The sequence below is a fragment of the Paroedura picta genome, chromosome 10 (genome assembly GCF_049243985.1).
Source record: "Paroedura picta isolate Pp20150507F chromosome 10, Ppicta_v3.0, whole genome shotgun sequence".
Classification (NCBI taxonomy): domain Eukaryota; kingdom Metazoa; phylum Chordata; class Lepidosauria; order Squamata; family Gekkonidae; genus Paroedura; species Paroedura picta.
In genome coordinates, this window is record NC_135378.1 from 3,329,052 (window position 1) to 3,340,000 (window position 10,949).

Consider the following 10,949-nt stretch of genomic DNA (forward strand, 5'->3'; position numbering starts at 1 on the left):
AAAACAAAATTCAGAATGTACTGTTTTCAGAATTGTTTCTGTACAGGCAAACAGATGGCTCAGCCTAAGGGAAGAGTTTGGTGATGTCAAAATATATTTTATATAAAAACTTACAGCTTAAAAGATTGCAACAACAACAACAAAAACCCATTGCACAAAGCATTTCATGATTTGTTCACAGGAGGTTGTTTGATGTGGCCAGTACATTTTGTCTATCAGGATGAGGGCTTTGTGCCACAAATACAATAATTTAGGAAAATGCTCAGCTTCATTTATTACATTCTAATTGGTGCTGCACAGAAAATGCACTGGACACTGAAACAAACCTGTTTTACAAAGATGCTAACCCCACCCTGAATAATTTTGAGACAAAAAAGGTAGCCAGAAGTAGAACTCTTCGAAAGCAACACAATTTTAAAATGTTTTGCAAGTATGAAGTTAAAAAAAGGAATGAACATGAAGCTATGGATACTCACTGATTTTTTTAGCTTTTCATGTAAAAATAACTCCAAGTTTTTATTAAAGATTTTAACAGCAACATGAAAAACCTTGGCATAGCTGATACTTCCTTAAAAACTATAGGCATTAAAAATTAAATATACAAACCAGGAATACTGCATGACCGCTACAGGTTTCTCTAACAAAATATTAAAAACATGATGTTTTTAAATGCTTTTACTCTATGATGATTTAAAGTAGTCACTTCTTATGAGTGTTCGAGCAAGCAAACAAAACCCAGTAAACATTTTCAGGGCAGTATTATTGCCAAGAACAAAAAAGCAGTGTCAGGATTTTGACAGTTATCAAGTGAAGAATGCTAGTTAATCTACACCAAAAAAGAAAACAAGATCTCTACACGGTCAAAGAATGACTCCTTCCTGTGCTTTCTTCATGGACGTTCCAATGATTCAATATTTCCCAAGAGCTACTACACTCCCTCCTTAACAAGTTCTGAAAAGGAAAAGATAGCAATCAACATTGAGGGGAATTTTTTATTTTCCCTTGAGCGTAAAAAAATGTTACGCAGAGGAGGATTGGAAGTAAAAGTTTGAACAGTATGATTTTACATACGTGAAACTGATATTTACTAAGACAGATTACAGACAGATATCCAGAGAACATCCAACATGCTAGGAGTGTTCTAGGGTAACAGTAACTAGCTTTTTCCTAATGAATTTGGGAATCCATTTGGGAATCTGGGGGTCTAATCATAATACATAACCATTAAATATTAGAAAAACACAATGGCCACTAGAAAGATTAAGTAAGTACCAAATTTGCTATTTATATGGTAAATTAGATGATTTTTTCCAAATCACTTTTGTGTGTTGAACCCAACTTTCATTAATGTTGAATCCGCAGGGACACCCAAGTGTCCTAATAATGCAATTTAGCCTGGTCTTACCAAAGTTTGAGACTTAAATGGATTGGTTCCGGTTAGCACTTGGATGGGAGACTACCAAGAAACCCCTGGATTTTTATACAGAAGAAGGGAACACGTCACATAATGAGACTTAACAGCACGTTCTTCAGGTGCCTCGCCTAGATGGATCAGCTTGCTTAGGGAAGCTCACAACAGCAGTACAGAAACAAAACAAAATATGGTGGATCAGCATTACTTCACAACAGAAAGCAATTCCATGCAATTTGTTCTGAGCAAGCTTCCAATAAAAATACACCAGATAACTACCATATAACTTAGTGGTATAGGTCCAATGTATTCCATTCTCTATATTAGTGATACCTACTCAGTGTTTAGAGAACCACCTGTAGCGCTTCTAAGCACTGCTCTCCCACATGGACACATGGCCCAAGAAAGTGAGCAACATAATCCCTATAAGGATTATGGGAGATAGCTGATTCCCACTTGAAACAGCTCTCGCAAGGACTACAGACAGGACAGATACACCGCAGGTGGAAAGCTAACAGGAATGGGAAAGGCCCTGTTTCGGGATGAGTGTCCAAAGGGATAAATGTGTAAAAAGAGTAATTAGGAGCATTATAGAATCTGACAGCGAGGGTAGGATAGTGAATCAGGGTCATGTGTGGCAACTAAGGGCCCGAGGGGAGTAAGGGTTGCTAGGGACACATTAGAGAGATCTCTATGCCAATGCTAGAAGTCTCCAAGCCAACACAGGGGAAGCACGTGGAGCTCAGTGAAAATTCAGATATAATTATTATCTCAGAAACACGAAGGAATGGGGAAATACAGTCATCCCTAGGTATAAACTCTATAGGCTGGAGAGGGAGAGAAGGCTTGGTGGAGATGTTGCACTGTATACCAAAGAAAGCAAAGAATCAAATAAGTTAGAAAACATAACATCTCAACAGAAGTTATATGAATAGAAGTTATATGACTTGGTTTTGAGTGGGTCTCAAAACCTGGTAAGAGATGTAGAGATTGTTGCACCAGCTGGGAACACTGAACCCAATGCCATGAAGTTCAGCATTCATACCAATGGAAAGTTACCCCTAAAGTCCAAAACTGTAACATTCAGGGTGGTAAAAAGTAAGGATAATTTAGTGAAGAGCTCCACAAGGATCACCACAAATTGAGTCAATGGGGGTGACAATGAGGCAACTAAAGTCTGAGGTCACGTGATCCACATGGGGGCAAAAAAACTTCAAAGATAGGCAAATGGGGTCTCAACTTGCAGAGTGAGGAAAAGATTGTGGAGTCAATGAAAGTGTCAACCTGGTGTGCTGCAGCAGTGAACAAGCAAACTATGTAAGAGATAACATTACACTTACTTGTAATGGTTATTCATCAACATCTTCAGTGCAAAACACACATTGGGAATGTGCCTGCAAAGGCAGCATTTAATTCCTAGCTTAGAACTCCTAAAATGGGGGTGCCATGTCCCATGGATGCAGTGCATACCACCCATCTACAAACAGATTGGGAAGAAGCAGCGTTCCCATTCTTGAAAGCCCAATAACAAGTGAAGAGTGCTTTCTCTCTATCTTAGTTATTTCTGAATAATAAAGAACAGCTCTCCTAACACCTAATGTGAGTTCTTCCAGTTTGCTCTGGAAGTGGGGAAGGAAAGAATACAGGGAAAACCAATTCCTTAGATAAGAATTGTAAACTAAAGTGATGGGCCAGTCAAAATGGGGGGGGGGGGAGATTCATGAAGCAGACTCGATAGCTATCAATAGCTACTAATCTTGGTGACTGAGAAGAAACTCCACCTTCAAAGGCAGTACACCTCTGACTCCTAGTGCCACAAGGCAACCTCAGGGGAAGGCCTTCACCTATATGCCATTCTTAGCCCCCCAGAGGAACTGGTTGGATCCCCTGATCCAGCAGGGTGCTTCTTACGTAGGACCCATGCTTGGGGTAGCCTGGCTTTCTCCAACAACCCGTTTCTGCAGCATCATTACCCTCATCCCAGCATCACAGCAACTACCAGAAAAAAAGCAATCTGGCTGAAGAGAGAAGGGAAATAGAGGCTCAACAGGGCTGGGAAGAGACAACTCTCCATGCTTAGAAGTCATCTGAGAATTAAACAAGTTACAGTTACACATTTACTATTAATAGTGATATTATTAAAAAATCAGAGTCCAGTAGCACCTTTAAGACCAACAAAGATTTATTCAAGGTGTGAGCTTTCGAGTGCAAGCACTCTTACTCAGACTATGAACAACCACCTATATTTAGTGATATTTCTACTTACGGTATATTATTGCATGTGTATGTTCCATAAGGTGTGCTAAGGACAAGTCACATGCTTGATGGTAAATAAGAATACAGCTCTGCATTAAGCCAGGAACGGAGTACCGCTGCTCCAAATGAATTACCCAACTTAAAAATAAAGTGTGATCTATATAAGCTACATGATCTTGGTGGCTAGAATGGTACAGTGTTTAGAGTGTCCGACTGGGATCTAGGAGACTCAGGTTCGAATCTCCACTCATGCCATGAAAGGTCACTGGATGACCTTGGGCCAGCCTATCTCATCCGCTATAGACTACCAGGCCAGGCTGAGGACTTGGATGATATATTCCTAGTTCAGATTACAAAGTTCTCAGGGAGACAGGACCTAGTGGTCATGGGAGATTTCAATTACCTAAATATCCACTGGAAGACCAGCTCTGCTAAAAATGAAAAGTTCAATGAATTATTGGCTTGTCCTACTGACAACTTCATTTCCCAGAAAGGGAAAGGGGCAAACAGGGGATCTCCTGTTTTAGACTTGATTCTCACCAATAGGGAATAACTGGTTGATGAGGTCAAAGTTATTGGTGCACTTGGTAGTAGTGACCATGTAATTTTGGACTTTATCTTGGGGAAGAGAACAGCTGTACGTGACCACACATACCACTTTACTCTGGTACAGCATTACTCTGCTCTGGTTCAGCCTCACTTGGAGTACTCTGTTCAGTTTTGGGCACTACAGTTGGAGAGTGATGTAGACAAAGTGGAGTATGTCCAGAATAGGGCAACAAAGATGATGAGATGTTTGGAGACCAAGACATATGAGGAAAGGTTGGGAGAGCTTGGTCTGTTTAGCCTGGAGAGGAGATGACTGAGAAGGGATCTGATAGCCATGTTCAAGTATTTAAAAGGGTGCCATATAGAGGATGGAACAGAGTTGTTCTCTCTTGCCCCGGAGGGACGGACCAGATCCAATGGGATGAAATTAATTCAAAAGAGATTCTCCATCTTCGGAAATTTTTAAACAGAGGCTGGATAGACATCTGATGGAGAGGCTGATTCTATGCAACTTTCTGACCTGCCTGGCTGACAATTTCATTTATCAAATGGTAGATGAACCCACAAGGGGTTCAACCATACTGGACTTAATACTGACCAACAGGCAAGAGTTGGTGGATGAGGTGAAGGAGGTGGGGACCCTAGGGGGAAGTGACCATGTCCTCATAGAATTCCTTTTGAGATGGGGCGGGGGCAAGGAAGGTTGTAGCCAGACGCGGATGTTGGATTTTCGTAGGGCAAACTTTAATAAACTCAGAGACATGATGAGTGTCATACCATGGACGAGAATGCTGGAAGGGAAGGGAGCATGTGAAGGGTGGGTGCTACTCAAACAAGAGCTATTGCATGCTCAATCAATGACTATCCCAGAAAGACGAAAACACTGCAGGAGCTCTAAGAAGCCTATTTGGATGAACAGAGAACTTCAAGAGGAACTAAGAAGGAAAAGGAAAATGTTCAGGAAATGGAGGGAAGGACAGAGCTCTAAAGAAGAGTACCTACAGGTTACTAGGCACTGTAGATCAATCATCAGAAAGGCCAAAGCTGAGAGTGAGCTAAGATTGGCCAGGGAAGCCCATTGTAACAAGAAAAGATTTTTCAGTTATGTGAGGTGCAAACGTAAAGTAAAGGAGGCAATAGGCCCACTGTTGGGTGCGGATGGACAAACTCTAACGGAAGATGCAGAGAAAGCAGAAAGGCTTAGTGCCTATTTTACATCTGTTTCTTCCCACAGGTCAAAGGGTTTAGGCACATCTAGAGATGGCCGTAGCCAAAGGATAGTGTCTGGGTGGCAGGTAGACATGGACAGAGAGGTTGTCGAGAGACATTTAACTGCACTGGATGAGTTCAAATCCGCTGGGCCGGATGAAATACACCCGAGAGTGCTCAAAGAACTTTCCGGCAAATTTGCACAACCCTGATTCTATGAGATTCAAGGGGGTGGCAGGTTACAGTGGATGGGTGATAGGTTTGGGAGTGTCCTGCATAGTCAGGGGGTTGGACTACATGACCCAGGAGATCCCTTCCAACTCTATGATTCTACGAAAGGTTGGGGGAGCTTGGTCTGTTTAGCCTGGAGAGGAGAAGACTGAGAGGGGATCTGATAATCATCTTCAAAAATCTTCAAAAAACTTCCATACAGAAGATGGAGCAGAGTTGTTCTCTCTTGCCCCAGAGAGATGGACCAGAACCAATGGGATCCAATTAATTTCATACAATCAATGAAATTAATTCAAAAAAATTTCATACAATCAATGAAATTAATTCAAAAGAAATTTCGTCTAAACATCCTGAAGAAGTTCCTGACAGAGTGGCTTCTCAGTGGAATAGGCTTACTTGGAAGGTGGTGGGTTCTCCATCTTTGGGGATTTTTAAACAAAGGCTGGATAGCCATATGACAGAGAGGCTGATTCTGTGATGGTTCAAGGATGTGGCAGGCTACAGTGGATGAGCAATAGGGTTGTGAGTGTCCTGCATAGCGTAGATCAATCATTAGAAAGGCCAAAGCTGAGAGTGAGCTAAGATTGGCCAGGGAAGCCTATTGTAACAAGAAAAGATTTTTCAGTTATGTGAGGAGCAAACGTAAAGTAAAGGAGGCAATAGGCGCGGATGGACAAACTCTAACGGAGGATGCAGAGAAAGCAGAAAGGCTTAGTGCCTATTTTACATCTGTTTCTTCCCACAGGTCAAAGGGTTCAGACACATCTAGACATGGCAGTAGCTAAGAGATAGTGTCTGGGTGGCAGGTAGACATGGACAGAGAGGTTGTCGAGAGGCATTTAGCTGCACTGGATGAGTTCAAATCCCCTGGGCCAGATGAAATGCACCCGAGAGTGCTCAAAGAACTTTCCGGCAAATTTGCACAACCCTTGTCCATCAACTTCGGGACCTCTTTAAGGACTGGAGATGTCCCGGAGGACTGGAAGAGAGCAAATGTTATTCCAATCTTCAAAAAAGGGAGGAAGGGTGACCCGGGAAACTACAGACCAGTGAGTCTGACGTCTGTTGTTGGTAAGATAATGGAGCAGATATTAAAAGGGAGTGATCTGCAAACATCTGGAGGACAATTTGGTGATCCAAGGAAGTCAGCATGGATTTGTCTCCAACAGGACCTGTCAGAACAACCTGGTTCCCTTTTTTGACCAAGTAACAGGTTTGCTGGATCGTGGAAATCCGGTTGATGTCGTTTATTTGGATTTTAGTAAAGCTTTTGATAAGGTTCCCCATGATGTTCTGATGGATAAATTGAAGGACTACAATCTGGATATTCAGATAGTTAGGTGGATAGGGAATTGGTTAGAGAACCGCACTCAAAGAGTTGTTGTCAATGGTGTTTCATCAGACTGGAGGGAGGTGAGTAGCGGGGTACCTCAGGGCTCGGTGTTCGGTCCGGTACTTTTTAACATATTTATTAATGATCTAGACTAGATAAGGGGGTTGAGGGACTACTCATCAAGTTTGCAGATGACACCAAATTGGGAGGGCTGGCAAATACTCCGGAAGATAGAGATAGAGTTCAATGAGATCTGAACACAATGGAAAAATGGGCAAATGAGAACAAGATGCAATTTAATAAAAATAAGTGTAAAGTTCTGCATCTGGGTCAGAAAACTGAAAAGCACACCTACTGGATGGGGGATACGCTTTTAGGTAACACTGTGTGTGAACGAGACCTTGGGGTACTTGTGGATTGTAAACTAAAGATGAGCAGGCAGTGTGATGCAGGGGTAAAAAAGGCGAATGCCATTTTGAGCTGTATCAACAGGGGCATCACATCAAAATCACAAGATGTCATAGTCCCATTGTATACGGCACTGGTCAGACCACACCTGGAGTACTGTGTGCAGTTCTGGAGGCCTCACTTCAAGAAGGACGTGGATAAAATTGAAAGGGTACAGAGGAGAGTGACGAGGATGATCTGGGGCCAAGGGACCAAGCCCTATGAAGATAGGTTGAGGGACTTGGGAATGTTCAGCCTGGAGAAAAGGAGGTTGAGCGGGGACATGATAGCCCTCTTTAAGTATTTGAAAGGTTGTCATTTGGAGGAGGGCAAGATGCTGTTCCCGTTGGCTGCAGAGGAAAGGACACGCAGTAATGGGTTTAAACTACAAGTACAACGATATAGCCTAGATATCAGGAAAAAAACATTTTCACAGTCAGAGTAGTTCAGCAGTGGAATAGGCTGCCTAAGGAGGTGGTGAGATCCCCTTCACTGGCAGTCTTCAAGCAAAGGTTGGATACACACTTTTCTTGGATTCTGTAGGATGCTTAGAGCTGATCCTGAGTTGAGCAGGGGGTTGGACTAGATGGCCTGTATGGCTCCTTCCAACTCTATGATTCTATGAATCTAATAGGTATCCTTCAACATTAATGTATGATGCCCTGATGTTTATTTGTATATACTGTATATACAACCTGTATATTTGTATATACTGTATATACAACCTTCGAAGGTAACTCAGAGATACCGAAAGTAGCCAAAAAGGTTGAAATGGAAATCCAAGACACCAAGAAAGAGCTCTCAGACAGAATCGACGGTTTGAAAAAAATAGCTGATGAAAACACAACTCAGCTGGCAACACACCAAACGAGAATCCAATGTCTGGAAGTTAATCAACAGGAGTGGGAAAGAGTAAAGGTAAAGGTAAAGGTATCCCCTGTGCAAACACCGAATCATGTCTGACCCTTGGGCTGACGCCCTCTAGCATTTTCTTGGCAGACTCAATACCGGGTGGTTTGCCAGTGCCTTCCCCAGTCATTACCGTTTACCCCCCAGCAAGCTGGGTACTCATTTTACCGACCTCAGAAGGATGGAAGGCTGAGTCAACCTTGAGCTGGCTGCTGGGATTGAACTCCCAGCCTCATGGGCAAAGCTGTCAGACGGCTGCCTTACCACTCTGCGCCACAAGAGGCTCATATGGGAAAGAGTGGCAGAAGATAAATCCGACGCCCTGGAAGTAGAATCTAAAGCCAGGAACGTAAAAATCAAAGGCGTCTTGGAAGAATTTGGGAAAACAGACCTAAGGAAGGAAATCACCGAAAGCCTGGAAGACTACTTAGAGGAGGAAGAGATTCGGATTGACAAAATATGCAGAGTCTATTCAAAGGCAACCGCACACAAGAAGCAATCAAGAGACATCTTTGTGGGCCCTGATAGCAAGGCTGCAAGAAATACTCTACCCAAAAAGCTTCAGGCGACGCCACTGAGCTTGGTGGATCAAGAAGCACAAATACTTCAAGACCTGCCAGCAGATACATCATGGAAAAGAGCACAATTCTATCTTTTGCGACCACCCGAAGAATGTGACGAACAGTGGAGCAATTACCTGGTCTCTCTTAGGAAAGACAGCAGCCACTTTTAGGTTAGGGCCAACATACGATGGGAACTGACTATATATTATTTGGGATAATAATAGATTGTATTCTTATATGTATTAACAATTACTTTGCTAAGAAAGACAACAGTAACTTTTAGGTTAGGACTAATATGCAATAGGAACTGAATATGTTCTTTTTAAGATAATAACAGACTATACTCTTACATGTATCAACAATTATTTTGCCATCTTTCTGTAAGCGCTTTATATACAATAAAAATAAATAAAATATTTTAAAAAATGAATAAAATGAATTTTACTAGTGATTAAAAAAAAGTTCTTCATTTATGTAGGAAAAATCATATGCATCACTATAAGATGGGCAAGATTGTCTTGGCACTAGTACATGTGAAAAGGATCTGGGGGTCTTAGTAGATCAGACACTGAACATAAGTCAGTAGTGTGACTCAGTAGATAAAAAGGCAAACAGGATTTTGGCTGTATTTTGGGCTGTTTAGCCTGGAAAGAAGACAACTAGGAGGTGATATGATAACCATCTTGAAATACTTGAAGCGCTGTCATATAGAAGATGAAGCCAAGTTGTTTTCTGTTTTCACAGAGGGTAGGACAAGAACCAATTCAAAAGAATTTTTGGCTAAGCATCTGGAAGAGGTTCCTGACATAGTGGTTTCTCAGTGGAACAGGCTTCCTCAGGAGCTGGTGGTTTCTCCTTTTTGGGAAGTTTTTAAGGAGACATCTGAATAAAATGCTGATTTTATGAACTTTTATTTTATTTATATTTATTTATATTTATGAACTTAATATTTTAATCTATGTGAGTGGGTGGGCAGGAGGGGGGTGATGTTTTTCTCTTGTGGTCCTTACTTGCATACCCAGGGAATTGCTGATCACCACTGTGGGATGGCAGGTGAATTTTCTCCAGGCCAAGCTGGATTCTGGAAATTTTTGGTGTGTGTGGAGGATCATTTGGGCATGAAATTGGGGTCAATGTGGGTAGGCAGGCAGTTGTGAGTTCCTGCATCGTGCAGGGCATTGGACTAGATAACCTTTGAGGTGCCTTCCAACTCTATGATTTCATTTTTTTATGTGTTGGATTTATTGACTGCTACTCTCGGCCCAGCCAGCTCACAGTGGCTTACACCACATAGGGTTGTTGAGAGGATAAAATGGAGAAGGGATGAATTTATTCATTCACATTCATACCCCACAAAGATACTCAAAAATTTTTATCTTCCATTTTATCCTCACAACAACCCCGCTGAGGTAAGCGAGGCTAGGAGTGCGCGACTGGCGCAAGGTCCCACAGCAGTGAGGATTCAAACCTGAGTCTCCCAGCAGGAGGAAAACTAAAGACTTTAGAAGTAAATCTTTTTCTCAATATGTGCAGTATGAACATTTTATCTACAGCATTAGATAATGATAAATCCTATTTATACCATAGAGAGAGATATTTTAAAGAACATTTGGTACAAATCCATATTTTTCTCAGCCATTCTGTTTCTAACTGTTAATGGTTAAGCATTCTTGGTAATACCAAACAAAGATTCTGCCTCCTAAAATAGAAAAAAATATTTCCCAACTTCCTAATCCCCCCTGCCCTGGAAACACACATTTTCCAAAATTCTGACTACATTAAAAGGATTTCAGTTAAACCTCCAAGAAACTATATCATTGTCAATATATTAATCAACTATTGCAGAAGCCTGCATTCATGCATAAAGTATGGATTTTAGAAACAGTATATGTTATGATGAGAAGCAGGCAGCACTCTTATAACTAGAAGAAGTCTCCTAAATAGTGTGGATGGTTGCCTTAGCTGCACTTTAGTCATGCCACACCCAGCTGACACTGCAGGAAAGATTGTCATTTTATGGCCATCTACTTACATGCAAGTA

At 41.7% G+C, this 10,949-nt stretch overlaps 1 protein-coding gene across 12 annotated transcripts in view; it reads right to left on the reverse strand.

Annotated features, from left to right (window-relative positions):
* ADD1 (adducin 1) overlaps positions 1-10,949 on the reverse strand; it is a 93,642-nt gene that overhangs the window by 34,957 nt on the left and 47,736 nt on the right. The gene's annotated exons all lie outside the window — the stretch shown is intronic.